This window comes from Ascaphus truei, chromosome 1 (assembly GCF_040206685.1).
Source record: "Ascaphus truei isolate aAscTru1 chromosome 1, aAscTru1.hap1, whole genome shotgun sequence".
Lineage (NCBI taxonomy): Eukaryota > Metazoa > Chordata > Amphibia > Anura > Ascaphidae > Ascaphus > Ascaphus truei.
The window spans coordinates 270,936,159-270,963,145 of NC_134483.1; the positions used below are offsets into that span (position 1 = coordinate 270,936,159).

The 26,987-nt window shown below is 46.4% G+C and overlaps 1 protein-coding gene across 2 annotated transcripts in view; it reads left to right on the forward strand.

Moving 5' to 3' along the window:
* The first annotated feature begins 2,784 nt into the window (after positions 1 to 2,784).
* The window catches only part of PURG (purine rich element binding protein G), a 49,442-nt gene continuing 25,239 nt past the window's right edge, over positions 2,785 to 26,987 (forward strand). Inside the window, exon 1 of one of the 2 annotated variants that reach the window (XM_075604045.1) lies at positions 2,785 to 2,987. The gene's annotated coding sequence lies outside the window, so the exon portion shown is untranslated. The remainder of the gene's footprint in view (positions 2,988 to 26,987) is intronic. The other variant, XM_075604035.1, reaches the window with a different exon arrangement.

Sequence of the window (26,987 nt, forward strand, 5' to 3'; positions counted from 1 at the left end):
GATGTGACGCAACAATTCCATGTAGCTGGGTGGTACAGCAGCGATCGGGACGGCCCGCATCATTATAGCTATGGAGTGGCTAGGCAACGACCCCTTTAGTAGCTGTTTGAGTCTGTACCGGTCCACTTCGGCGACTGAAATTATGTTTTTGGACAGGAGGTTCCCCAGTGACAGCTGCAGTTTGCGGACGAAGGCAGACAAATCCTCTCCTTCTTTTTGGCGAAGAGCTTTGAACTGGGCCATCAGCTCATCCTCGTCGTCTTCTCGGGTATAGGACTGAGAGAGCATTTCCACCAGTTCCTGTGCTGTAATTTCTCCTTCCACTTCACGATGCTTCCGTACCAGTTGGGAGGCTGGGGCTCTGAGACACTCAACCAACCTCTGTCTTTTGCTGGCTTCAGAGCACGACCACTCCGCTATTACTTGGAGAGTATGTTCCCGCCATGTTTCGATCCCTTCTTCTCCTGAAGGCGTCAGTAGAGTCCCAGAAAAGGCTTTTAGTTTCCGGTAGCTCTGTGCTTGAGACGAGATGGTTATGGCTTCTACTAGTTGGGAGGCTGTCATATTCAAGGAAAGACCTCCACTAAGGGGCTGACTACTGGTTCCAGTTCCTACGCTAGGCATGGTTGGGGGACTGCCTGACCGTCTATCAGGAGTAGGCGAGGTGGGTGGACTCCCCGCCCAGCTGCTGACTCCTCCTACACCGCTCGGAGTGAAGGAGACCTTAGGGGGACCTACCCTGTGAGGAGTACTGGTCACCCGGTGGGTCGTGGTTGGCCCAGTACTGGTGGACGGTTCTTCGGGAGCCTGTGTGTCAGGATATAGCATGAGACAGTCCTCTGCGGAGGGCTCTGGTAGGTTTAATACATGGGGAACAGTCTCTGAACATATGTCACGTTCGGTGGCCGGGAGGTAGGTGGTCCTCCGGCCATCAGCATCAAGTTTATAGTCTACCACCCGGGCGGTGGTCAGTCCCGGACAATTCCTTACTTGCTTGCACACTGCGAATAAGTCCGTGTCATTTGATACTCCCGCCACTGCAACCACGCGTCTTGGGGACACGCGGCGCGCTGAGGCCCAGTCATGGACTTCTTGCTTTGACGGCACAGACATGATGGCGTTTAAATCGGACAATTTGATATAGAATAGGGCACCCCAGGTAGAATCTCAGCAGCGCCTCCAAATGTAACGGGTATTCCCCCACCCAATAGCATATAGCATGTGTGTGCGGGGAACCTAATGTTACCAGGTGTGGTGCTTTACCTGTTAGGCTCACAGGAGGCCTAAGCCTCCACCACGGGGAGCCTGGGGCACGTATAATAATAGGAGTAACCTCATACTCGGTGCAGCGCCTCCACCTGCGATGGCTCCCACCAGAGGGGGAGTGGTTCCCGCAAGACAATATATATATCACACACACAGCATGTAAAACAACCAATAACTTTACTGTAGCAAACGTACTTATTCATATATATATCAACAGGTGTCCCTCTCTAGAGGAGACACTAACTACTGCGTCTCGCAGGACACTCCCACCCTGTGTCCAGTAACCCCACACAATATGTCCTCCACCCTTAAGTGAGATAAATATGTGTGTGTGACTGCGCAGCCACTATGTCCTGTATGAATAGATGGTATAGTTGGTGCACTTGATGATTACCTGCCGAGCACTCCAGTGCCCGGGCCTGCCAAGGAGCTTCACAAAGGATCCTGATTACGAGTGAATACAGGAACTACCGTCCGGGGCGATCCCACCTGAATGGCTGCTGCAGCGGCAGCGGAGGTCGGAGCCCAAACCTCTGGATGGACGCGCAGCGTCCGCTGTGTCCCTAACTGACTCTGGATAATAAGGGGCCGGGTCCCTAACCTGGGGCCTGTCCCTGAAACAACACACCGCTACTGGTGGCTCAGGGCTATCTGGGGCCTAGGGGGCTGCTGGCCTAGTGCAGGGAGTCACTGACTCCTGCACCCTACCTCCTTCCCCTGGCTGCTCCTGACGCCGACTGCCTAACGTGCTCAGAGCCCGCGAAATGTATCTAATCTCCTCTGCTGATTGGCTGCCTCTCGCGCACTTTCACTGCGCATGCGCAATGTCCCTGGCTGGCCGCCGCATGCGGGGACTCACTGCGCATGCGCAAACTTGCGTAAGATGGCGGCGCCCTGCTCGGGAGCCGCCGGGGAGCACCGGAGTGCTCTCTGCTCGGCACCCACCCTCCAGAAGTGCCGGCGGGTCTGTTGAGTGACCCCCGGCAACGGAGGTAACGAGGGGGGGTGGGTCGCGGGACAAAGGGGACCTGGCTACACTGTATTATAGATTTATGTATTATAGATTTATTTCAGTTTCCTAAAATAACACAAACTCGCCCCTCCCTCTCACATTCAAATAAGTCAAAGCTAAGAACCGGGACATTGGAACCAATTTGAGAAAATTGGCGGGACACCAGAACGCTTAATGAAAAAATTATTATACACACTTTATGTGTTTGGTTTGTTTGTGCACTTATATCTACACTTTTTTTTAAATTTTAGCGCTTTTTTTTCCAGATAATTTCACTTTTTAGTTGAATAAAATGATGTCCTCTTTATTCAGCTCAGTATTGTGGCAGGATTGTATTATTCTGTATGTATTAGTCTGTGCACTCTCCTCAGGTGATTAGCACCTGCACACCTTGCTGCCCCCTCTCCCTGCATCTCCCGCCTCTTTCCCCATTTCCTCTCTCTCTCCTCCCCCGTGAGGCTGCGGCGCGCCGGGCACGGGATGACGTCACGGAAGCCTATCACGCCGCTGACGACCGGTGCGTCTCCCTGCGCTCGCGGCTCTGCTGCTGCTTCTTGTGTTTAACCTCTTGCTGCCCGGACGTCGCCGCCCGATGGATCCCAGCAGAGGCGCGCGGACAGAATCCGGAGTGCAGAATCCGGCGGAGTGAGGAGGAGACTGCGGGCAGGTGAGAGCAGCACACAGCAGGAGTGCGGGGTATCACTGCAAGGTACAGGAGGGGGGCGCATCCCCTGCAATGTACAGGAGTGCTGGGTATCTCTGCAAGGTACAGGAGGGGGGCGCACTGACACAGGAGGAGAGGAAACCGGTCCGTGTGTCACGGCGATATCCGACCTAATACTTGAGCTAAAATGATATGAAATACTATATTGTTACATTGTAGGTGGGGTTGAAAATAATGCTTATGTCAATTGTGATCTCTCTCTCTCTCTCTCTCTATCTATCTATCTATCTATCTATCTATCTATATATATATATAATAGATATTTCTAAAGTCTGTAAATTATCTGTGTCTGTTTATAAATACTGTGTATTTACTTATGCATACATATAAATATATTTGTGTGTGTGTGTGTGTGTATATATATATATATATATATATATCTACTCATCTTCAATAATTCGTGTGAATGCATGTTCTAAATAAAACGATTACAGTGCTGATGTAACAATTAGCCCATTGCCATTAATCACCGATCTCCTTTGCAACCCATCTTCAAATTATCTTTAAATTTCCTCTTATTTCATCCATGGCGGCGAGTGCCGCCCCTGTCTCCTGAACACCCCCACCCCCTCTTGTAGGAATCTTTTGTAACCCAATGTGTTGCAAGCCATTCCGGCAGTTTCCTGGTTAACCTAATATCTCTCGTTGTTGACACACTCCCTATGCATGTAAAAATATCAATACATTGTTTTCAGTGCATAAGGCCGATCTTCTTCCCCCCCACCCTCACATATACATTGTGAGCTAGATTAATTTGCTGGAAACAAATTGAGACCTCTATCTACCTTTTTTATTCTCCCCCCCCCCCCCCCCCCCCCCTGTTTCACCTCTGCGGCAGACCATCCTCCTACATGCATCTAATGCATTCCCTCTGGTACCCATGATACTGATGCTTGAAGAAACACAAGGATGGAGGTACGGGAGGAAGGTGACTTGTATCAGGGAAGAGACCGAATGCAGGGTCAGATGAGGTGAAAGAGAATGCAGGCTGTGCAGTGCAACAACACATATAACAGATACATGCGATGTTACTGTAGGAATGATCACATATAGTATTAGGTTATATTTTTTTCCCCTTCACTTCGGTAAATATTCTGTACACCTTCCTCATATTATTATCCTTTCTGGTTCGGAATTGCTTTTTCTAACGACTTCAATGCCTGATGCTCTTTACCTGCATCACATTGCCTTACCCCTTTATTTTACATTTGTATATAGTAGTTTTCGTATACAAAAAATGATGAGGTTGCTGAAAAATTGTAATCGTGTGGCCAAACAAGATATATACGATGGGGGGTGGAGGGGAGGGAGAGCGGTACATATACAGCCAGCTGTGTAGCATTGCTAGAATTGCTGGGACCCGAAATAGCATTGTGGCCTACCACGCTGAAATTGGCAATGGGGAATGCCGTATAGAAATAATCATAATATAAGATTACCTCATCTAGAACACAGAAGCATAGTAAATCAAATTTTATAGCTGTGTTTTTTTTATTATTGATGGCGTTCCTAATGTGAAATAATGGTGAAACATGTAAAAAGTAAGACCTCTCGTTTCGTTGCTCTAACTAATTTCCATGTATTACCCGTCTGGGCCCGTGTCTTAGCTGCGTCCAAGCTAGCGCTGAGCACGTGGTGCTTGCCGAGTTTAGTTCCTGCAATTTAAAGTGTCCCGTCCCCGCTCACGCGGTGCATGCACGCTCTAACAAGCTTGGTGCTTGGGGAGACAAAAAAAGAGTGTTTGAAGCACGCTCAACATGCCCCAATGCCTTCACGCGTGCACTTGCAAAATAGACAGGACACCCAGCGCTCATGCTTGGAGAGCTGCAGTGTGTCACCGCTCTCAAGCATGAGCGCGATCAGCCCAGTGGGGCCGCAGCCTTAGCTAGGACAGAACCTGTGTTAAAACTAGGGATATATGTTACTACCTACATTTGAATTATATGTAGTACCAGCAATTTAAAAAGACAATAGAATACGGGTAATAATGTGATAAGTGCAACGAACATAAAATGAAACAATAGGAAATGTAATCAGGGATGGAAAAATCCTGGGCGACCCCTTTAACTTTTCTGTACTGCTGTGTTGACTGACCTGTCACCGCTGTGACGGTTGTGCGCGTTCAATCTTGCTTTCCTATCGCGGTCGCAAAGCATGACTAGACGCACTGATGCTAGCTGCGACGGTGACTTGCAGGCTATGTCCCTGCAGTTAACTTTTTTTAGAAGTTTATTTATATTTAATTTTATTTATAAAATTGTTTTACCAGGAAGTAATACATTGTGAGTTATCGCTCCATTTTGAAGTATGTCCTGGGCACAGAGTTATGATGACAATACATGGTTACATTAAATGAACAGAGGTTGTATAGTAAAGAGCCAAACGAAGAAGCGGTGCACTGAGGTAAGTATGAAACCAAACGTAGCTCTAACAAAAAACGACTATTTATTGAAAAAAAGGACAAACATAGTATTTAAAGACATTTCATGGACAGAGATATGTTATGGGTGTATGTAACTGTTACAGACCAGATTAAAATGTTGGTCAGCTGAAGTCTTGACAGAACTTTGCCCGATGGCGGCTTTGAGAGTCTCTGGTGGGTTGGTACAGATGTGAGGTGCACAGTAAGAGGAGCGATCGGATTCTTTCTTGAGCCCTTGCTCTTTTTGCGTTAGATCTCAGGTGATAGGTGCTGTATGTGGTAGGGCTGAGGCACTTGTTCAGATAGACGGTTAGCTTGTCAATAAAGTGTTTGAAGGTAAAACAGGAGAAATTAACTTTGTGCCTGGATTTAAGTGACAGCCAATCTAGTTCTTGGAGCATTTTGCAGAGTTGTGTTGTAGTTACATTGTAGGCCAAAGTGGCATATTGAGTTTGAGGGTGTCTAGTTTGCTAAGGTAAGTTTGGGGTGCTGTACCATAAACTAAGTCCTCATAGTCTATAATTGGCATTAGCATCTGCTGTGCGATGCGCTTTCTGAACAACGGGCTTAGGGAGGATTTGTTCCTATAAAGTACATATAGTTTGGCATAGGTTTTGGATGTCAGAGTATTAATCTACAACCCAAATGTTAAATGGGAGTCAAACCATATCCCGGATATTTAAAACTAGTGACTGGGACTAGTTAGAAAGGTGAAATAGAGTAGAGGCCCAAAAACAGTATTGCTGACCACACAGGTGATAATCAAGGGCTTGGAGTTAGAGCCCGAGAAAAACGGACACACACTGGGTTCTATCCGATAGGTAGGAGTGAAAGCAGTTTTTAAAGTGGGTTTCCCTATACCCAAGCACTGAAGCTATCAACAGTATCAAAAGCCTTTGCAAAATCTGGGGAAATTGTACTAGTAAGTTGTTCCATTCCACACTAAATCTCATTGCAAACTTCTTTTAGCAGGGCAGTTACCATGGAGTGTTTTGGGGCGATAGCCAGCTTTTAGTTGGCTAAGGAAATTTGTCATGGTATCGTAATGGCTTACCTGGGAGTGAACACATTTTTCCTTGACTTTGGATAGTATTGGGAGAAGAGAAATTGGTCTGTAGTTGGAGACAGTGGTTTTGTCCCCACTTTTGAAGATTGGGACAACTCTGGCATTTTTCCAGGTCTTTTGGATATGGCCTGTAGACAAAATAGAGTTGATGAGTGAGGCAAGTGGCTTGGCCATGGCTGTGGCACAGAGTCATAGGAACTTTGATTGCAGTAGGTTAGATGCACATTGTCGGTTTTGTTTTAATGTGAGGAGCGCCTGTGTAATCTACTTTTCAGATATTGGGACACATTGAAAATTGTATGCACTGTTGAAAGGTGGTCGGGCTATAAGGGTTCTCCGAGGTTCAGCTTCATGAATGTAGTTTGGGTTGCGCTTTGCTAGAAGGGAAATAGCACAACCCACAAAGTATTAATTCAATGCGTTTGCTGTCAGTAGGATTTGTCAGAGTAGTATCATCCTTTCTGATATTGGATGGTTTTGATGGCTGGAATATAATAATAATAGCATGTTCTTGTATAGCGCTGCTAGTTGTACGCAGTGCTTTACAGAGACATTTTGCAGGCTGAGGTCCCTGCCCCGTGGAGCTTACAATCTATTTTTTGGCGCCTGAGGCACAGGGAGATAAAGTGACTTGCCAGTCAGTGTCTTTACTCACTGAGCCACTCCTTCTCCCTATCTTCTCTCAATATATTGTTGATGACCTTCCAGAAGTTTGCTGGGTTTTATGTATTTTGGTAAAGATTATCAGAGTAATATTGGGCTTTTTGCTAGTCTTGTTTACCTTATGCATGTATTCCACAGGCATCTGTTATTGGGATCCTTGGTAGTGACAGTAACTTTGTATATTTTCCACAAGGCATCCCTAAAATGGTAAAAGCGCAATAAGGTCAGTTGTAACCCATGGAAGGTGGGCCCCCCGTACTCTTATTCTGTGTGGTGGGGTATGGGTAAAACAGAGGTTTTTTTAAGAACTCTTTTTGGAAATAATAAAGCGCAGAATCGGGGATCAGGCTGATTGTGTACCAAGGGCAGTTGATAAGATCAGTAAGAAAGTTTTGTGGGTTAAAGTTTTTAAATGTTCTAATCAGTAGGACGTTAGGGCTTAATTTGGTTGGTTTGAGTTTCCTTACATAATACACTAATGCATTGTCACTGAAAATGTCGATAGGATGCCAGAGGATTGGATTCTGTTGGAACAAGGGGATATAATCCAATGTTGTAGAGAATGGTTGCCAGATTGTAGGTTTAGGAAGGAGGGGGGGGGGTGTGGGAAGCCAGGCGAAGCGCTCTTGGTGGATAGTTTGGCTGGGGAGTGGGAGGAGTTTGAGTCTGTGTCAGTGTGTGTGACACAGAGCTACTGAGTGAAGAGGGGGAATTAAGACCTATCATGGCCACCCCACTCTCTGTCTCTTCCCCCCCCCCCCTGTCTCTATCAAACTCTGGCTCCTACATTTTTTTTTTTTTAAGAATTTGCCCAGGCTGAATTTAACTCCTGCTCTAAAGCGTTTACAATTGAAGGGGGTTATTCCTCAAGATCTGTTGTAGGCTTACAGGTGTTTGTCATGTTAATGCTGCAATCCTGGGTATAATTATTTTTTCTTTTCATCATCTTATCTGAACTAGGGGGTCCCCTGAAGCTTATCTATGGTTTCCTGACATCAGGGTTCCTCCTAGTTCAGGAGCAGCGAGCCTGGAGTAAACTTGGTAAAACAATATTGCTGCTGGGGTCAGGGTTCGTTCTGGTAGCTAATAGAAAAGCTGAACTGTCATCAAGAGAGAACTTTGCAGCTCTCTATTGGTATCAATGTTGGTAGTAAGCTGTCAAATTTGTAGCTTTTTGGGGTCCCAGGTGTCAGGGGACCACCAATCAGCTTCTTGGGACAATCGGTTCAGGAAAAATATACAAAACTATAATAAAGTGAGCAATGGCGATTGGATATAGCCAAGAGGCAACTTGGGACTGGTTTGCAGGTGTGAAGTTAGGAGTGGATTGATGTATCAGAGTATTATTTGCCTTGAGGGGATCCCAAATACTAACAGAGTTGATGAGGTCAAATGAAAGTGTGAGCGAGCAGTAAAGGAGAGGTCACTGAAGTCAGAGCCATGTGGCACACCAACAGATAGACAGGGGATGAAGATATGTTAGCTAAACAGACGGCCAAGCACCAGTGGGAGCACCATGAGGAGAACCAGGGTAGATTTATGTTACATAGACCAAGATCGTGTGGAATCCGAAGGAGCAGAGCGTGTAGCGGTATCATCACTTAAGTCTAGGCGCAAAGTTCACCTTTCCTGTCTTGCCTTCAAATACTTTCTGGGCAAGCTACCCATCTATCTGAGCAAGCTCCTCACCCCTACCACATGCAGCACCTATCATCTGAGATCTGACTCCAAAAGACTGTTCATGGTCCCAAGTCTCAGCAAAGTATCCGGCCGCTCCTCCTTCTCTTACCGTGCACCCCAAAACTGGAACAACCTACCAGAGACTCTCACATCCCACCACCAGTTTAATTTCTTTCAAATCTAAGGCTGTCTCATCTTTTAATCTTGTCTGTAATTGTTACATACGCCTATATTATATATTTTCTTTAAATGTGCATGCAATGTCTTGTATATAATGTATATAATTTATACCCTGTTCACTTATGTAACTATTTGCAACCATGTATGAATTTGTCTTAACTCTATGCACAGGACATACTTGAAAATGAGAGGTAACTCTCAATATATTACTTCCTGGTAAAATATTTTATAAATAAATAAATGCAGCTTGCTGCAGAGGGATCAAGTAGTATACTTGAAATGTCCTTTTGGATTTTGCTACATTGCAATCATTGGCTACTTCAGTTGCGAGATGTATGATTATAGATTGCAGAGGGTTTAGGAGCGCATGGGAATCAAGAAAGTTTATCATGAGGGAGAAAAAAAGATGTTCAATTATTTTGGAGGCATAGTAGTTAGCAAGACACATGGGGCATCAAGGGTGTTGTTGTTTTTGACAATTGGTACGACAACGGCATGCTTGAAGGGAGTGGGAAGATGTGAAGATATGGGTCAGGGCCGGGAATTGGGTAGACGAAAGTGTGAGAAGAAATAGGATTGAAAAGGCAAGTGGTAGAGGGAGAGGAGGAGAGCAGCTGAGAAACTTCTAACTCTGTAACAGGCGAGAAAGAGTCAAGAGTGGGAGAGAGTTTGCGTGGTGGTAGCAGCGTCGAGGAAAAAGCGTAGAAGGACACACGCTGTGGATAGCATCCTCCTTACCCAAGAATGGAAAAAGTCCAGGACATTTGGGTGCCCAAGTGCTTAACTTTTCTATGCTGATTGACCTGTCGCCGCTGAGACTGGTAATAATCCTCCTGGCTTCCGATCAAATCCCTGATCTCACACTCCATTCTCCTAATCACTTTTAAAGCTTTACACTCTACTGCCCCTCCTTAAATCTCAGCCCTAATTTCTCACTAAAGAAACGTCCCGACTCTTGCGTTCTTCTCAATGATGTCTTCTCTCTACCCCCTTTTGTATCTAAAGACCTCTCCCGCCTTAAACCTTTCTCACTGACTGCCCCCCCACCTCTGGAATGCCCTTCCCCTCAGTACCCGACTAGCACCATCTCCACCTTTAAGACCCAGCTTAAGACACACTTGCTTAAAGAAGCATATGAGTAGCACCGTGGCTAATACTATACACATGATACATAAAGCTTGGCCCCCTGCAGACGCACTTAACAGAACTCCCTCCTACTTCTCTGTACGTTCTTTCTACCTACCAATTAGATTGTAAGCTCTTCGGAGCAGGGACTCCTCTTCCTAAATGTTACTTTTATGTCTGAAGCACTTATTCCCATGACCTGTTTTTTATATTATTTGTTATTTATATGATTGTCGCGTATTACTACTGTGAAGCGATATGTACATTAATGGCACTATATAAAAAAAGACATACAATACATTCATGCCTTACTAACCGGAGCACAAAGCGTCACTGGAAGCACTGATGCTGGTTGCGGCAATGATGGACAGGTCAGTCAGCACTGCGCTGCTTAAGTACAGTGTGGGCAGGGCAGTGAGGCACCACGCTTCAGGACTGTGTCCCTGCAATTACCTTGTGGAAGAGAGCGACTTGGAGCGCTCTGGTCGCGCTGTGTGTTCTTCAAAAAAATAAATGCTGTGGCACTCCAGTCTTGATATGTTTGTAAATTCTTTATTCAAACATACATCAACATTTTGGTATCTCTAGAATACCTTCATCAGGACATACAATACTGAAAATGTGAGGGCTATAAATAGGGGGGTCAATACAGACCAGTTAAGTTCACACCCCTCCCATCATCAGCTGGATTGAATATTGCATCACCCCAGATAATCACACGCTTTAGTGTTACAATGTAACCAGTCATGTGAGAAAATAGTGACACAGTTGCAGTGTTACAGGTGAATATATTGTGACCTAATATGGCATACAGCAGGGTTAAAATACACAAGAGACCAAATAACTAAATTATCATGGAGAAAATCCGTAACCTATAAAATATATTTCCATTTAGATACGGTCTACTATTAACCATTCCATACTTTACGGTAGAAGTTTTCATTAACATTTTATTTCATATCTTCACTTAAAGTGACTATGGTACATCACTGGTACATCACTGTTAATATTCAACCCCAGGACACCTATATCCTACATCCCAGGTCACAACCAGCCCAAAATCTTCACTAAAGAAAAGATTTCTGAAGAAGAGAAAAGTGAAAGATCATCATGGAGTGAAGGTGATTCTTTACTATGATTAATAGTGGACCATATGGAGATATATTTGATAGGTTACAGATTGTCTGCATGTATGATGTATGCCAGATATTTAGTTATTTGGTCTCTTGTGCATTTTAACTGTTGTATGTCATATTGGGTCACAATATATTCACCTGTAACACTGCAACAGTTTCGCTTTTATTTTTCTCACGATTGGTTACATTGGAACACTATAAGGCCTCGGGCATGGTCAGCGCTTAGGCGTTGACCCGTGCTGAGGCGCGCAGCTGCTCGGCAGTGAGCCCCTGCAGCCGCAATGAGAGCGGCTTTAGCAGGGGCTCGCACACGCTTCCGGAAAACGTGTCTCTTCTGAAAATTTTCAATTTTCGCGATCATGGGAGCGCAGGGCTGGTCACGTGAGCGGTTTGCCCAATGAGGGCGAACCAGCTCAGTGACGTCACTGGCCCGCCCCCTGACACGCCCCCGGATGGCGCGCTAAACAAGGCCAGGGAAAGCACCCGCTTTCCCTCAGCCTCACCGCGCCTCCGTATGGGCTGAGTCACTATGGACTCAGCCTAAGGCGTGTGATTATCTGGGGTGATGTGATATTGGATCCAGCTGATGATGGCAGGGGTGTGCACTTAACTAGTCTGGATTGAAACCGCTATTTATAGCACTCCCGTATTCAGTATTGAAGTCCTGATGAAGGTGTTCTAGAGATACCAAAATGTTGATGTATGTTTGAATAAAGAATTTACAAATATTATATCAAGACTGGAGTGCCACAGCATTTATTTTGAGCAGCAGCATGTAAGGAGTGCATCTCTCTTATTTGACTTTAGGGTGTCTCTCGGTCAGTATGTATGTCACTGTGTGCGCGTGTCTGTTTGTTTGAGCATGTGTTTCTGTGTGCATCTCTCCCTTTATGTCTCGCTCTCTGTTACTGTGTGTTTCTCACTCTGTGTGTGCGTGTCATGTTCTGTCACTATGCGCGAGTGTGTGTGACACAGAGCCGCCGATGGGTGGGGAGCCGTAACGCCCCCCTCGACAATCAGCGGGCTCCTAAATATTTTGACTGGCTCATAAGTACAGTGGTGTGAAAAATAAAGTACACCCTCTTTGAATTCTATGGTTTTACATATCAGGACATAATAACAATCATCTGTTCCTTAGCAGGTCTTAAAATTAGGTAAATACAACCTCAGATGAACAACACGTGACATATTACACTGTCATGATGTATTTAATAAAAATAAAGCCAAAATGGAGAAGCCATGTGTGAAAAACTAAGTATACCTTAGGTTCAATAGCTTGTAGAACTACCTTTAGCAGCAATAACTTGAAGTCATCGTTTCCTGTATGACTTTATCAGTCTCTCCCATCGTTGTGAAGGAATTTTGGCCCACTCTTCTTTACAACGTTGCTTCATTTCATTGAGGTTTGTGGGCATTTGTTTATGCACAGCTCTCTTAAGGTCCAGCCACAGCATTTTAATCGGGTTGAGGTCTGGACATTGACTGGGCCATTGCAACACCTTGATTATTTTCTTTTTCAGCCATCCTGTTGTAGATTTGCTGGTGTGCTTTGGATCATTGTCCTGTTGCATGACCCAATTATGGCCAAGCTTTAGCTGTCGGACAGATGGCCTCACATTTGACTCTAGAATACTTTGGTATACAGAGGAGTTCATGATCGACTCAATAACGGAATGGTTTCCAGGTCCTGTGGCTGCAAAAACAAGCCCAAATCATTACCCCTCCACCACCGTGCTTGACAGTTGGTATGAGGTGTTTGTGCTGATATGCTGTGTTTGGTTTTCGCCAAACGTGGCTCTGTGCATTATGGCCAAACATCTCCACTTTGGTCTCGTCTGTCCAAAGGACATTGTTCCAGAAGTCTTGTGGTTTGTTCAGATGCAACTTTGCAAACCTAAGCCGTGCTGCCATGTTCTTTTTAGAGAGAAGAGGCTTACTCCTGGCAACCCTTCCAAAAAAACCATACTTGTTCAGTCTTTTTCTAATTGTACTGTCATGAACTTTAACATTTAACATGCTAACTGTGGCCTGTAAATTCTGAGATGTAACACTTGGGTATTTTGCAATTTCACTGAGCATTGCACGGTCTGACCTTATGGTGAATTTGCTGGGATGTCCACTCCTGGGAAGATTGGCAACTGTCTTGAATGTTTTCCACTTTTGAATATTTTTTCTCACTGTAGAATGATGGACTTTAAATTGTTTGGAAATGGCTTAATAACCCTTCCCAGATTGATGGGCAGCAACAATTGCTTCTCAGATCATTGCTGATGTCTTTCCTCCTTGGCATTGTGTTCACACACCTGAATGCTCCAGACCAGCAAACTGCTAAAACGTTGGCTTTTATAGAGGTGGTCACGCTTGCTGCTGATCAATTAATCAAGGGCATTTGATTAGCAGCACCTGTCTGTTACTTAGCATCTTAATTCCTATGGAAGCAGTAAGGGTGTACAGTACTTAGTTTTTCAAACATGGCTTCTCCATGTTGGCTTTATTTTTGTTAAATAAATCATGACACGGTGTAATATGTCATGTGTTGTTGTTCATCTGAGGTTGTATTTACCTAATTTTAAGACCTGCTAAGGAACAGATGATTGTTATTATGTCCTGATATGTAAAACCATGGAATTCAAAGAGGGTGTACTTTCTTTTTCACACAACTGTATTTTACAGTTTTGTTCACCCCTGCCTTTTAAAGTGTTCAGTTGAGGTGAAGTGAAGCAAGGATGGGATGTAGGAGGACGAATGAGGAAGTTAATACAGAGAATGGACACATTTGATTTGTGAGTGTTCATTAGTAGGTAGAAGTGTGTTGTTTTGGCTTTAGAGATGGTTCTAGTTAGAACAGGAGACGCTATGTCTATAGTGTAACACATCAGCATGAGTGCGAAATTTCCTCCAGATGTGTTCAGAGGAGCTCGTGCAAGTGCGGAGGAAGCACCGTGCAGGGTGTGTAAGCGGGTCCCTGGTAGTGAGATCGGTCGAGCCGCCGTCTCGGATGGTGGGTGTGGACGTCCTGGTTAAACACCTAAAGTCTATTTTTCTTGGATGTCTTGTGAGTGCAATCTTATCTTCATTTGCGTGTCAATTTAGTAAACTATTTTACCCTTTATTTTCTCTCATGTTTTTGGTCTCTGAGGAGATAAGACTAGAAGATTTTCCTGGACGTTTAAGAAGTCTAAACATATGAAAAGGCTTGATTATCAAATGAAACATGCTAGTTTATAAACTAAACGTTACCACACAGTTTACTTGTTTTAATAGTGTTACACTATGTTGTCATCTGTTTATTTGTGTATATATACCTTGGTGAGATTGTGCCTGGAAACTATCAAGACATAACACATTTGAACTGGGGAGGAGACCGTCATCTGAGAGCAGCAGCGATCCTAGAAGCCATATCAGTTTTACTTTCACATTAGCACTTATTCTTAAATTGATAGGCACAGTGGGGTTTTGTTTGCGCTTTTCATCTTTTACACTTGCATATACAACAATTAATTCTTTAAACGATGGATCTGTAAGTGCACAAACTGAGAATCAGCAAAGCTTCAATCACAGATACAAAATCGGATTGCAAAAAAATTAAAATGGTCAAATGTGCGGTTGACGTTGCAATGTAGGGTCTCCGCATGAACTGTTCTGTTTTGACTGTTGAGTACAAAGACTGGCTTAGTGTTGGCAATGACCGAAGCCAATAAGAGTATTTAGTTTGTACATATCCTGGGCATAGGGAAGTGATAGGACGATCTCTGAGCGTGATTACTTTTAGGAAATGTTTTCTGGTCCATCAATAACTATAGAGTATGGAGAGAAACCTCCCCCGTAATAAAACAGAATTTGGCAGTGGTTGTTTTTTCTGTAAAGACAGACTGCGGGTTTTTGTTGTATTTTTAAAAAAAATGTATTTTATTTATTTATTTGTTTTTTTGACATTCAAAGTGTAACAGAAATGTACACTGTAGGATATATTTAAAAATTATATATAAAAGGAAATTATTTAAATAGTTCTAATCTCTTCATATGAGTCAGGAGTTGGCGGTCTTTGATTCATGATATGTTTGTGTAACGGTGCTCACCACAAACAGGACTTCAGACCGCGAGGCTGAGGTGGGGATATAGATAACTGCTTACCTAGATAACTGCGAGACCCAGTCCGGATGGCAGAGTCAGGGTCGTGTAGCCGTGTCAGGGTAGGAGAGTGTGGGTAGGTCGATGTACTTGCCATAGTCAGGGGTTGGAGAAAGAAGAGTGGTCGAGATCCATCTTCAAGGGGAGAGAGGGAGTTCAGTAGCGAACCGAGGTCCAGGGGTACGAGAAGAGGAGAAGTCCAGGCACGAGCTGGGGTCACAACGAAGAGAGCAAGACAGGCAACGGCACAGCAAGAAGCAGCTTGTAGCAAGCATGGTACATAAACAGTAGATTATGCTAAGCAATGGAGCAGAGAGCTGACTGGGTATTTAAAGGTCTTCCACAAGGACCAGGAGAGCGTCGTAAGTACCATAAATAATAAAGAAACATCACATTGTGTAGTAATGTTAAAAAAAATATATAAGCAATAAATGGGCTCGCAAATGGCTACTCAATAGAGTAGAGATATCAGGCAGTCATCCAACTTAAGGGGTGGATGTTCCCATAGAGGTGCAGCAATATTCAGCAGTCGGTCTCAAAAGAAAAAGAACAAACCAAAGTGTAGAATGAAAAATCTATTAATACACGGTGAAATACAATTGAAGGCTTACACTTAAGAAGATTTTCAAGCGCAGTATAACATGTAGCAGGTGCACAGCGGGTCGCGATCTCCCCTGTGTACCACACTGCCCTCCGAAATGCTTCCGCATCCACGCCGGGGGGTCACACGTCTCTTCTGATGTGGCAGTGTGATGGTTCAGGGGATTCCTTCCTCTCCATGTGTCCCTGACGTCCCACGTTTGCCTACCCTCTCTGATTCCTCCCCTGCTAGCCTCCCTTCCTCTACCCGCAGCTGTCCCTCTCCGGCACCCTCTGACGCTATCCCGGCGCCAGCGCGCGCTCCCCGCAAGGCTCGCGCACCCGCTCGGTCTCCGGCGCCATGCTGCGGCATTCCCTGCTCGCGGTCCCCCTCGGTTTCTACTCCTGTCCCCTTACCTCCGGTGGCTCTCCCCTCCGTTCCTCCCTCATCCTCAGTGGGTGTCCCCGCGGCGCTCCGCGAGCCTCGTGACGCAGCCTGTGCGTGCGCACTCTAAACTTAGAGGACGCGCGCACACGCGCCTCTTCTAGGGCTTCTCAGCCTTCTGGTTACTCCTCTCATGCCCTGCAGGCTATCTCCCTCATTGGCTCACCTGTCTCCCCCTCTTCTCCTCCTCACCTATCCCTGCTGTCTCCCACTTCACCCTCTGCTCCTCCCCTCTCTCCTATTGGTGTTCCCTCCTTTATAACCCCTGTCTGTCCTTTCTCTCATTGCTCTGCATAGCTCTTGTTACCTCTGTGTGTGCAGTCCTATGCTTGGCTCTCCTCTGTGTTCCAGCCTGTTCCTGCTCCTGCTTATCTCTGGATTTCCCTGGTTTGAACTCTGCTTGTCCTGGACTACTCTGCTCTCTGTTGCCCTTGAACCCTGCCTACGAACTCTACCTTGCTGACCTCTGTGCCCCCTGGACTTTGGCTTACGAACTTGACGACTCTGACTTCTGTATCCCTGGACTCTGGCGCACGGACACCACTACTCTTACTCTGAGCTCCAAAGGCGTTGCAAGTATATCTAACCATCTCTCAATAGGCCCGGCAACGCCATACCACACTCTGGGCACGCCCTCACTGCTGTGGGTGTGTGGTAATACCCTTCCCACCTCAGTACTGGGGACTGGCCAGGTCTGCGGGCATACAAGCGTGACATTATGCAGAGCCCAACAAATGCTGACCCCCCTGAGGTGGGTACAGGTGTTTCGCTTGAGGCCTTACAATTCGTGAGCAATCAGCTGTCCACAGTCTCCCAGCAATTGGCTAAACTCTCCCTTCAGGAGACACCAATGGCTCCAGCACCCTCGGTTGCTATGACTTATGCTAACTCTGGACCCCGCATTCCACCGCCTAATCGTTACGATGGGGACCCCCTCGCTTGCCGCGGTTTCCTAAACCAATGCGAGGTGCAATTCGAGATGTCCCCTCTGTTTCCCACCGGTCGTTCTAAGGTGGCTTACATCTACGCCTTGCTTACCGGTGACGCCCTTGCTTGGGCTTCTCCCCTCTGGGAACTTAAGAGCGAACTAACCCAAGATTATCCTAAATTCAGGCGAGAATTTCAGCAAGTTTTTGATACTCCTGCACGGCGCGAGACAGCCGCATTCTCTCTCTTCCATATTTCACAGGCCCGAAGATCTGCTGCCAAGTAAGCAATCGAGCTCTCTACCTTCACCGCAGAGACTCAATGGAATGATGAGGCACTCGCCGCCGCATACTGGCACGGTCTTTCTGACACCTTGAAGGATGATCTTGCTACTCATGCCCGGCCTTCTTCCCTGGAGGAGTTGATTACTCTTAGTGTACATATGGACCAGCGTACCCAGGAACGACGGCACGAGAGACACTGTTCTCGTTCTCTTCCTTCCCCTGTTGTCTCTCCCAGGTCACTTACTTCACCTCCCCTGGCACTGGATGCTCCGGAGCCGATGCAAATCGGTAGCCAACAACTTTGGGCCGCGGAGAGAATGCGACGTCGTCAGAAGGGACTCTGTTTCTACTGTGGTTCTTCGGAACATCGTCTCCAGAACTGTCCTCTGAAGCCGGGAAACGGGAACACCCAGTAAAGGTAGAGGGGCTTCTACTGGGTACTGTCTCTTCTTGCCCCTCTCTCCCTGAAGATCTCCCAAAGAAGTTTATGCTTCCTGCCACTCTGGAGGGTCCTGACCTTTTCCTGCAGGTAAAAGCTTTCATTGGGGATCTGGTGGTAACTTCCTGTACCAAACCTTCGCCTCCGAGAACCAAATTCCTATGGTTAGGAGAAAAGCACCTATTGGTCTTGAGGCCATCGACGGTCACCCGCTCCAGCCAGCATTTATCATCTGGGAGTCCATTCCTCTCACTCTTACCTTGGCAGACGGTCATAAAGAGGTAATAGTTTTCGATACCTTCCATTCTCCTACTGTTCAACTTATTTAAGGATTGCCTTGGCTTCAACTCCACAATCCGCGCATTGATTGGACCGCCACCCTGCCTATCCAGTGGCCTTCTTCCGCTGAGTCTGCTCCCACGGCTCCTCCTGTTGCGGTGCTTGCCGGCCTGGATTCCGTTCCTTCCAATCTATCAATTCTACCCACCGTGTGTCATGAGTACTTTGATGTGTTCAACAAGGTACAAGCTGAGGTTCTACCTCACCATCGTCCGTACGATTGTCCTATCAATTTGATTCCTGGGACCATCCGTCCGAAGTCGAAATCGTATCCTTTGTCCGTTCCTGAAACTGAGGCCATGACGTCCTACATTCAAGAAAATTTGGAGAAGGGATTCATCCGCAATTCTACTTCCCCTGCTGGGGCAGGCTTCTTCTTCGTGAAGAAGGATGGATCACTTAGGCCATGTATTGACTTTCGCGGACACAATAAGATCACGGTAAAGAATCGGTATCCCCTTCCCTTAATCTCTGAACTGTTCGATCGTCTCCAGGGGGCCTCTATCTTCTCAAAGCTCGACTTAAGAGGGGCCTATAATCTCATTCGCATAAGGGAGGGGGACGAATGGAAAACCGCGTTTAATATGCGATCTGGACATTATGAGTATCTAGTTATGCCCTTTGGCTTATGCAATGCTCTTGCCGTCTTTCAAGAGTTCATGAACGACATCTTCCGGGATGTGTTGGGGACATTTGTCATAGTATATCTGGATGACATTCTCATTTTTTCTAAAAACCTGGATGAACACATCCACCATACCAAACTGGTACTGTCTAGGCTCCGTTCTAACCGCCTATACGACAAGATGGAGAAATGTTTGTTCCACCAGACTTCTACTGCCTTCCTAGGCTCAATTATCTCTAACCAAGGTTTCTCTATGGATCCAGAAAAATCAAAATCTGTTCTCGACTGGCTGCTGCCTAATTCGCTCAAGGCTGTGCAGCGTTTCCTCGGCTTTGCCAATTATTACAGGAAATTCATCAAAAATGTTTCTTCTATTGCTCTTCCCATCACCGCCTTGACCATGAAAGGCGCCGATCCCACGTCCTGGTCCCCTGAAGCTATTGTTGCATTCGAGGTTCTTAAGAAAAAGCCTTTGTGTCCGCACCCATCCTACGCCACCCGGATACCTCTCTTCCCATCACTTTGGAAGTCGACGCTTCGGACGTAGGAGCTGGTGCAGTTCTCTCTGAGGTCTTCTCCCCAAGAAAGACTCCATCCCTGTGGGTTTTTTTCACTGAAATTTTCGTCTGCCGAAAGAAATTATGATGTTGGTAATCGTGAACTTTTGGCCATTAAACTGGCTCTTCAAGAATGGAGGCATCTTTTAGAAGGCACCAAGGAACCTGTCGCCATCCTCACCGACCACAAAAATTTGCTTTATATCGAGGGGGCCCGACAGTTGGGATCTCGCCAAGCTCGGTGGTCTCTCTTCTCCCGCTTTAACTATACCATTTCGTACATTCCTGGTACCAAAAATGTCAAAGCGGACACTCTCTCCCGCCAGTTCGCCACGGAAAACGAATCTAATGAAGCCACGGAACCCATTCTTCCTGCCAAATGCATAATCTCTGCTAATAATTTTGATGTGTTGGATGAAATCAACAAAGCCCAGGCTCACATTCCCAGCAGGTTCAGGGTACCAGAAGGGCGCTTATACGCAGCTCCACGGCTTCGCCACAAGATTCTACTTTGGGGACATTCCTCTAGATCTGCCGGTCATCCAGGCTTCAAGAGGACAGCGGACCTTATTAAACGGACATTTTGATGGCCGAAGATGAACAAAGATATTTTTGATTTTACTAGTGCTTGTCCAGTATGTGCCCAGAGTAAGACGCCTCATCACAAACCTTCTGGCCTCCTCATGCCTCTCCCCATTCCGGAGCAACCCTGGAAACACATCTCGATGGATTTCATTGTCGAACTTCCCAATTCCAAAGGAATGAATACCATTCTTGTTGTAGTAGACAGATTTTCTTAACATTCACACTTTATTCCCCTCAAGGGTCTTCCTAATTCTGCTACTCTGGACGATATTTTTTCCAAGGAAATTTTCATATTACATGGCGTCCCCATTTCTATTGTTTCTGACAGAGGGTCTCAATTCATCTCTAAGTTCTGGCGGGCGTTTTCCCAGAGACTCGGAATTACCCTCCTTTTTTATTCAGGATACCATCCGCAGACCAATGGTCAGACCGAAAGGATGAATCAAACCCTAGAGCAATATCTCAGATGTTTCGTATCGGAGTCACAAGACAACTGGGTGGACCTGTTACCATGGGCCGAATTTGCGATCAGCTCTCTTAAGAATGAGTCTACTCGAGTCTCCTTTTTTCATTACTTTCAGCTTTCACCCTTGCAGTCTTCCCCTCTCCTCCCCCCCCTTCTGGCGTTCCTGCAACTGACTCCCATGTAACGACCCTGCAGAATTCTTGGAAAAGGATCCTCAAGTCCCTACAATCTGCTGTCTCTAGACAAAAGACCAAGGCAGATCGCCGTCGCCAACCTGGTCCCTCATTCAAACCAGGTGACAGAGTGTGGTTGTCCTCGAAGAACATCAGGCTTAAAACTCCATCTCCCAAACTGTCACCAAGATTTCTGGGCCCATTCAAAATCCTAGAAAGAATCAACCCAGTTACCTACCGCCTTGCTCTAACCCTCTCCATGAGGACCCCTTCCGTCTTTCATGTGTCCCTACTTAAGCCTTTTGTCCAAAGCTCGCACTTCCCCGGACCCTTCCCGTAAACCCAACCCAGTGTCCACCCTAGGACAACAAGAGTACGAGGTCCAGTCTCTCATTGACTCGCGCTGATCAAAGAACAAGCTCCAGTTCCTCGTCCACTGGAAGGGCTATGGTCCAGAGGAGCGTTCATGGGTTCTGGCACGTCACATTCATGCTCCTAAACTTCTCCAGCAATTTCATCTAAAATTTCCCCAGAAACAGTGGCTGGATCGCTCGGAGATCGATCCTCAAGGGGGGGATACTGTGACGGTTCAGGGGATTCCTTCCCCTCCATGTGTCCCTGACGTCCCACGTTTGCCTACCCTCTCTGATTCCTCCCCTGCTAGCCTAACTTCCTCTACCCGCAGCTGTCCCTCTCCGGCAGCCTCTGACGCTATCCCAGCGCGCGCTCTCCGCAAGGCTCGCGCACCCGCTCGGTCTCCGGCGCCATGCTGCGGCGTTCCCTGCTCGCAGTCCCCCTCGGTCTCTACTCCTGTCCCATTACCTCCGGCGGCTCTCCCCTTCTTTCCTCCCTCATCCTCAGTGGGTAGGCAAATGTGGGACGTCAGGGACACATGGAGGGGAAGGAATCCCCTGAACCGTCACACTGCCACATCTGAAGTGACGTGTGACCCCCGCCCGGCGTGGATGCAGAAGCATTTCGGAGAGCAGTGCGGGAGATCGTGACCCGCTGTGCACCTGCTACATGTTATACTGCGCTTGAAAATCTTCTTAAGTGTAAGCCTTGAATTGTAGTTCACCGTGTATTAATAGATTTTTCATTCTACACATTGGTTTGTTCTTTTTCTTTTGAGACCGACTGCTGAATATTGCTGCACATCTATGGGAACATCCACCCCTTAAGTTGGATGACTGCCTGATATCTCTACTCTATTGTGAGTAGCCATTTGCGAGCCCATTTATTGCTTATATATTTTTTTTAACATTACTACACTGTGATGTTTCTTTATTTTTATGGTACTTACGACGCTCCCCTGGTCCTTGTGGAAGACGTTTGTACAGAAGACTTTTGAAACAGTCTTCACTAAGGGTTGAGTGGCTTTTGTTCATCTAAATCACCTATAGTTCACCATTAAGAGCTTAGTTTGTCACATTTGTGCACCATATATATTATTTATGTACTATTTATATATTTTTTTATGTACTATTAATTTTTATGTATCATTTTGTGCACTATTGTATGCACCATTATCATTTTGGGTTTGTGAGAGCGCTATTCAGCAATCGTGTGTTATATGGGTATTTAAAGGGCAGGCAGCCAATGGGAGGAAGGCACACAACTGCAGAGTAAGGAATGTTGAGCAGCCACTGCTAAAGAGCACCCGGGCATAGACTGTCTACTGATAGGCAGAGGCGAGGTGCACAGCAGGTGAAGAATAATTCAGAGAAATAACCCCTTGTTTGCTTGTGTCTGCACGTCGTCTGCGCATAGCCAGTGTGCGCCGTAGGTTGCTCGTGTCGTCACGGGGACGGTGCCTGGGGACGATTCCTGTTTTGTTTCCATTCCTGGCAGCGCGGCACCTGCGCGCGTCGCCCGCAATGCTGTTCCTCATGGTTGCGTCACGGGAGCGAGGACCCGAAATCTCCCTATTAGGGATCTGCTTGTTAGTAGAGCGGCATGTGCGCGCAGACGGAGGTCCGCACGCCTCTATCATGGCGGCGTGTGATGCTTCCGGTGGGGTTGAGCTTAGCCTCAATCCAGACAGTTTCATACTAGAAGAATCAGAGAGCGAGTGTAATAACGGTAATTTTTTTTTTTTGTTTCTATCTTTTTTATTGATTTTCAAGACAGAGAAACACTGATTCTTACAATACTGCGGGAGCATAGAACAGCATATACAGTACAAAGCACCTCTCCTTCAGAGAGAAAAGCAGGAGGACATAAACAGACTGCGGAGAAATTTCTTCGGTTAAAGGAGGACATTTTTTGATATATATAGCAGTGATAAATGCGAAATATCTGAGCAGTCTGGGCCGACTCTAGATCCGCTCATCCCTCTACTATGTGTTAGAGATATCTGGGAGTGTTAAACTCTGAGAGAAGTAGAAATCAGATAGAGAAAGGAAGAAAGAAGCAGGGTTGAGAAGAGAGTATGGGGGGTGGGTGAGGTTCTGCGGGGAGGGAGGGATGAGGGGTGGGGAGTAGGACAGAGAGAGGGGGGGAGAATAGACGAGGAGGGATATGTCCCCTGTCCTCGCCACCCAGCGCCTCCTCAGACAACCCGATACCCAAGAATTTTTTTTTTTTTTCAACGTAAATTTTTTTATTTTTGAATTGTGTGAGTACATACATGTCATGCATTCATGATAAACATTGGAGGGAAACGTGCCTCCTGCAGTTGGAAAACATGCAGCATGTGTAGTATCTGTGTACTTTGGACAAACGGGGAGACAAACAGACTAACCGACAAACCACATTTAGCTCCCAGCCGGGAGGGGGAGAAGGGGGGGGGGGGAGGGAGGTGGGAGGGGACCTCCGACCGAGGTTCCGCTTCTAAACGTGTGACCGCTGGCTCTCTGCATATGAGAAAGCCGAGAGTCCGGTGGGCAACCGGTGTACCCCACACTCTCTGTCCTCCTATGAACTGCGTGTGCTCGTGGACCGTCGAGGTGTCTCAGGGCCTCTTTAAGGGAGAATGCATTTTACGTCTATCAATGCCAAATCGTGGCCCTATCTACCCCCTGTATGTCTGTCTGTGCCAACCATGGTGACCAGACTTTTAAGAAATTTGTGCCAGTGTCATTGACCAGACTCGTCAATTTCTCCATCTGGCAAACTGACCAAATTCGGTTCCTGATCTTTGCGATTATTGGGATTTCATTTTGTTTCCAACGTGCTGCGATCTCCCCCCTCACCGCCGTTGCGAAATGTACCGCCAGTTTATTTGCTCCCCTAGAGAGACCTTTTTGCGGCCTGTTCAAAAGGAACCGCCATGGGTCTACGGGGGTGGATGTGCCGAGGATCCTATTCAGCCAATCATTAACTGAATCCCAGACCGGCGTAAGTTTGGGGCAAGACCACAGCATGTGTAACAAGTCTGCTTGTTGTCCACATTGTCTTGGGCACAATGGGGAGTAGCTGGGCAGAAATGTAGCTAATTTAGTGGGGGTGTGGTACCATCTCATCATAACTTTATATGCATTCTCCCTCAAAGTCGTGCACATTGAGCTTTTTGAAGTCGCCGTCACAATTTTTGTCCACTCCTCTACATCAATTTCCTCCCCTAAGTCCTTTTCCCACTTAATCATGTATCCTGTTTTGTCCGTCACTGTCTTACTAGAACCGATCACTTCCCCGTACATCTGCGATGTGAGTCCCTTGGTGGATGTCCCCAATCGACAGAGCTTTTCAAAATTCGTCATTGGGATGTGGGGCTGCACTGATTGATAAAACGCTCTGAGCTGGAGGTATCTAAAGAACTCGGCGTTGGGAATGTTTTGGTATTCTTTAAGTAGATCGAATGTCTGAACGCCTCGTTTTCCCCCCAGATCTATTAGCCTGTTTATTTTGCCTTTTTTCCAGATAGTAAAGTCTGCGCTGGTCCGGCCCGGAGCAAAAAGTGGGTTATCCCAAAGTGGGGTCATACCTGACGCTTTATGGGTCAGACTACATCTCATACGTGTGGCCTCCCAAACCGAGAGTGAGTTGGTCATGGAGGATAGCGGCAATTTGGCACTAATCCGTGCCTTTTTGGGGAGCCAGATTAAATGTTCCAGAGCCACAGGGGAGCAAAGCTCCTTTTCTAGGGCGACCCATCTCTTTGAGTCTGGATTCGTGTGCCATTGCACGATTTGGCATAATTGCGCCGCTTTGTAGTAGGACAACAAACAAGGTACCGCCAGCCCTCCTGCTTCCGTGCGTTTACGCATAATTTGTTTTCCCACCCTCGCTTTCTTGCCTCCCCAGATAAATTTATCTATAGCTGATTGAAGTGAGAGGAAATCCTTCAATCCTATCGGCACTGGGAGGGTTTGGAAGAGGTATAGGATGCGTGGAAGCAGGTTCATCTTAACGCAGTGGATCTTTCCGATCCACGAAATATTGTGGGTGGACCATCTTTTGAGGTCCCCTCTCAAAGTCTGTGCCAATTTGGGATAGTTTGCCTGATATAGCGTATTATAAGACTTGGTGACGTTGATCCCCAGGTATCTAATGTTTTTCGGTTGCCAATTAAAATTGAAATTTATGGCGATCAGCTTCTCCGTGTGCTTGGGGAGATTAATATTCATAGCATCAGATTTGGACTGGTTTATTTTGAATCCGGAAATCCTGTTGAATCTCCCCAACAGGTCAAAAAGGTTTGGCAGAGAGGTAAGGGGTCTAGATATAGTCAGGAACACGTCATCCGCATAGAGTGCCACCTTATGTGACTGGTTTCCAATGTCTATACCCGTGATGTCTTTGCTGTCGCGTATGTGGGCGGCCAGTGGCTCCATACACAAAGCAAAGAGGAGGGGGGAGAGCGGGCAGCCCTGTCTTGTTCCGCTCTTAATTTGAAAGGGGTCCGAGACGAACCCCTGGTGGGTAACCCTTGCCAACGGAGTCTCGTAGAGGGCGAAAATTGCCTTTGTTAATTTCTTTCCCATCCCAAACGCTCCAAGCGTGGCCTCAAGGTATGGCCAGTCTATCCTATCAAACGCTTTTTCTGCATCCAGACTGAGCGCCATAACTGGTATTGATCTGGCATTGGCTATTTCTAACAGATCAATGATTCGTCGAGTATTGTCTGAAGACTGTCGACCCGGGACAACCCCGACTTGATCTGGGTGCACCAGTCTGGGTAGGATGAGACCCAATCTATTGGCCAGGAGTTTGGCGTAAATTTTAATGTCCGAATTAATCAGGGATATTGGTCTGTAGCTTTTGCAGTCCAACGGGTCTTTTCCCTGTTTGTGTATTACCGAAATGGACGCTTGGAGCATATGTTGGGGGAAAGGGGTGCCTCCCAGTACTTGATTAAACATGTTGCGAAGGAACGGGGTTAAGAATTTTCCGAATTTCTTATAATAAAGATTCGAGAAACCGTCGGGACCCGGGGCTTTAGAGGGTTTTAGATGTTTGATAACCTCCAATATTTCCTCCGTTGTAAAGTCACTACCCATTGCCTCTCTGTCCAACCTACTCAGGCCCGGTAAATTAGAGCCCTTCAAGAAATCTTTCAGGGCTTTGTCCGTGCCAGCTGAATGGGCTACTTTGTCCCCGTCATATAGTTTCGCGTAGTATGTTTTGAACTCCGCTACAATTTTTTTTGGGTTGGCCGTGGTGTCGCCTGACTCCAGCCGTAGGGCCTGGATATTATAATTACTGGTTTTAGCGCTAATCATGTTAGCCAGCAGGGTATCTGGTTTGTTTGCTTTTTCAAAGAATCTTCTCTTAGACCAACTTAACGACTTCTCCGCCTGAGAGGCCAGGAGTAGATTTAGTTTAGTCTGAGCGTCGCCAATCAGTTGGCGGGTGGCAGGGTCTGGGGTGATTTTATATTTATCCCATAGTGTCTTTAGCTCCGAGTGTTCTTTCCTGATTTTAGCGTTGCTCTCTTTTTTTCTTGCGGGCAGCAATACTGATCAGATTCCCCCTTATTGTTGCTTTGTGTGCCTCCCAGAGGGTTATGTGGGAGCTAACGCTTCCTTTATTTTCTCTAAAGAATGTTTGGATTTCGTCCCCAATCCTGATCTGTAGATCCGGGATTTTTAAAAGGGATTCATTTAATTTCCAGTTTGCTCCTGGCCTGTCCAGTCCTATCTGTGTGCACCGTAGCTCTATTGGTGCGTGATCGGACCACGAAATATCGTGGATTCCCGCATGGGCGATCTTTGGGACCAGT